This window comes from Ailuropoda melanoleuca, chromosome 11, assembly GCF_002007445.2.
Source record: "Ailuropoda melanoleuca isolate Jingjing chromosome 11, ASM200744v2, whole genome shotgun sequence".
NCBI lineage: Eukaryota > Metazoa > Chordata > Mammalia > Carnivora > Ursidae > Ailuropoda > Ailuropoda melanoleuca.
The window spans coordinates 73,773,445-73,776,427 of NC_048228.1; the positions used below are offsets into that span (position 1 = coordinate 73,773,445).

At 34.6% G+C, this 2,983-nt stretch overlaps 1 non-coding gene across 1 annotated transcript; it reads right to left on the reverse strand.

The window, feature by feature from the left end:
• Positions 1–2,325: 2,325 nt before the first annotated feature.
• On the reverse strand, positions 2,326–2,432 carry LOC117804545. The gene has a single exon (XR_004629021.1). It is a non-coding gene; the product is annotated as a U6 spliceosomal RNA (small nuclear RNA).
• Positions 2,433–2,983: the final 551 nt, after the last annotated feature.

Here is a 2,983-nt window from a genome sequence, read left to right on the forward strand (position 1 = left end):
TACTGGCAAAAAAAAAAAAAATAGACATATATATCAATGAAACAGAATAGAGCCCAGAAATAAACCTACACTTATATGGTCAATTATTCTATAACAAAGGAGGAAAGCATATACAATGGGAAAAGTCTCTTCAATAAATGGTCCTGGGAAAATTGGACAGGTACATACAAAAGAATGAAACTAGGCCACTTCTGAACACCAGAAAGAAAAAATAAACTCAAAATGGATTAAAGATGTAAGTGTGAGGCCTGAAACCATAAAAATCCTAGAAGAAAACACAGGCAGTGATTTCTTGGACATTGGCTGTAGCAACATTTTTCTATGTATGCACCCTAAGGCAAGGTAACAAAAGTGAAAATAAAGTATTGGGACTATATAAAAATAAAAAAGCTTTTGCACAACAAAGGAAACCATCAACAACGTAAGAAGTCAACCTACTAAATGGAAGAAGATATTTGAAAATAATATATCCAATAATGGTTAATATTCAAAATATATAAAGAACTTATACAATTAAACACAAATAATCTGATTAAAATATTGGCAGAGGACCCAAATAGGCATTTTTCCAAAGAAGACATACAGATGGCTAACAGACACATGAAAAGATGCTCAATATCACTAATCACAGGGAAATGAAAATCAAACCATAATGAGATATCACCTCATACCTGTTAGAATGGCTAAAATCAAGAAGATAAAAAAAACAGCAATTGTTGGCAAGGAAGTGGAGAAAAAGGAACCTTTATGTATTGTTGGTGGAATGAAAATTCATTCAGCCACTGTGGAAAACAATATGGAGTGTTCTCAAAAAATTAAAAATAGAAGTACCATTACCATATGATCCAATAATTCAATTAGTAGGTATTTAGTAAAAAAAAAATGAAAACACTAATTCAAAAAAATACACACAACCCTGTTTATTGCAACATTATTTACAATACCTAACATATGGCAACAACCTAAATATCCATCAATAGATGAATAGATAAGATGTGGTTCATATATATAATGGAATATGACACAGCCTTAAGAAAGGCTGAGATCATGTCATTTGTGACAACACGAATAAACCCAGAAGGTATTATGTGAAGTGAAATAAGTCAGACTAAGGAAGACAAATACCATATGATTTCACTCATATACGGAATCTAAAAAAACAAATAAATAAACAAACAAACAAGAAGCAGAATCAGAGAACTGATGGTTGCCAGAGGGGAGGTGGGTAGGAGGATGGGAAAAATGGGTGAAGCAGAATGGGAGATGCAGGCTTCCAGTTACAAATGAATAAATCATATTAATAAAAGGCACAGCATAGGGAATACAGTCAATGACATCATAGTAGCATTATATAGTGACAGAAAGTAGCTACACTTGTGGTGAGCAGAGCACAACATACAGAGAAGTTGAATCACTATGTTGTACACCTGAAACTAAGGTAACACTGTGTATCAGCTATACTCAAATAAAAAATTATTTTAAAAATAAATTAAATAAATAAAAAGTCATCTCTAAACCCAAAGCCATCTAGATTTTCTCCTGTTATCTTCTAGGAGTTTTACAGCTTTGCATTTTTAGGTCTGTGATCCATTTGTGTCTGTGTTTCAAAATTTTCTTTAAATTTTAGTTATCATATAGTATGATATTGGTTTTAGGAGTAGAATTTAGTGATTCATCAATTACGTATAACACTCAGTGCTCATCACAGCAAGTGCCCTCCTTAATACCCATCACCCATTTAACCCAACCTCCTACCCACTTTCTCTCCAGCAACCTCTGCTTGTTCTATATAGTTAAGAGTCTCTTATAGTATGCCTCCCTCTTTTTCTTTTGTTTTCTCTATGTTCATCTGTTTTGTTTCTTAAATTCCACATATGAGTAAAATCATATGGTTATTTGTCTTTGTCTGACTGACTTATTTTGCTTAGCATAATACACTCTAGCTCCATCCATGTCATTGCAAGTGGCAAGATCTCATTCTTTTTGATGGCTGGGTAATATTCCAGTGTGTGTGTGAGGGGGGTACATGCACTACTTCTTTATCCATTCATCAGTCAATGGACATTTGGGCTCTTTCTGTAATTTGGCTATTGTTGAAAATGATGCTCTAAACATTGGGGTGCACATGCCCCTTTGAATTGGAATTTTTTTATCCTTTAGATAAATACCTCATAGTTCAATCGCTGGGTCATAGGGTAGTTCTAGTCTTAACTTCCTTAGGAGCCTCCATACTATTTTCCAGAGCAGCTGCACCAGTTTATAGTTCCACCAACAGTGTAAGAGTGTTCCCCTTTCTCCACATCCTTACCAACATCTGTTGTTTCCAAAAATGTTGAATGCTTCACAAATTTGCATGTCATTCTTGCACAGGAATCATGCTAATCATCTCTGTACTCTTCCAATTTTAGCATATGTGCTGACAAAGTGAGCACTATGATTTGAGTTAATTTTTGTGAAGGGTTTAAGGTTTGTGTTCAGATTCATCCTTTTGCATGTAGATGTCCTATTTTTCCAGCGCCACTTGTTGCAGAGACGATCTTTGCTCCATTATGCTGCCTTTGCTCTTTTGTCACATATTGGTTGACTGTATTTATGTGGGTCTATTCTCCCCATCCTATTCCAGTGATTTGTCTAGTCTTTTACCAACATACTGTCCTGATTACTGTAGATTTATAGTAAATGTTAAGGTCAGGTAATGCCAGTCCTCCAACATTGTTCTCCTCAGACACGAAGAGGAATGAAGGAAGTAGTCTAAGACGGATCCAACCTATTGCAAATACATGCACATGGATTCTGCAATTAATCATTAAAAAGCAACTGATTGATAAAGTCATGCTTAAAAGGAAAATGGCCTCAGCTTTTTAGGACACATGTGCTACTAGCATGGATTAGACCCAAAAGTGAATTGAAGCGATGGTTTTAACTTTGTATAGAGGCAATATAAACATGCATTTTACATATTTTAATATTGATGAAATCCAAA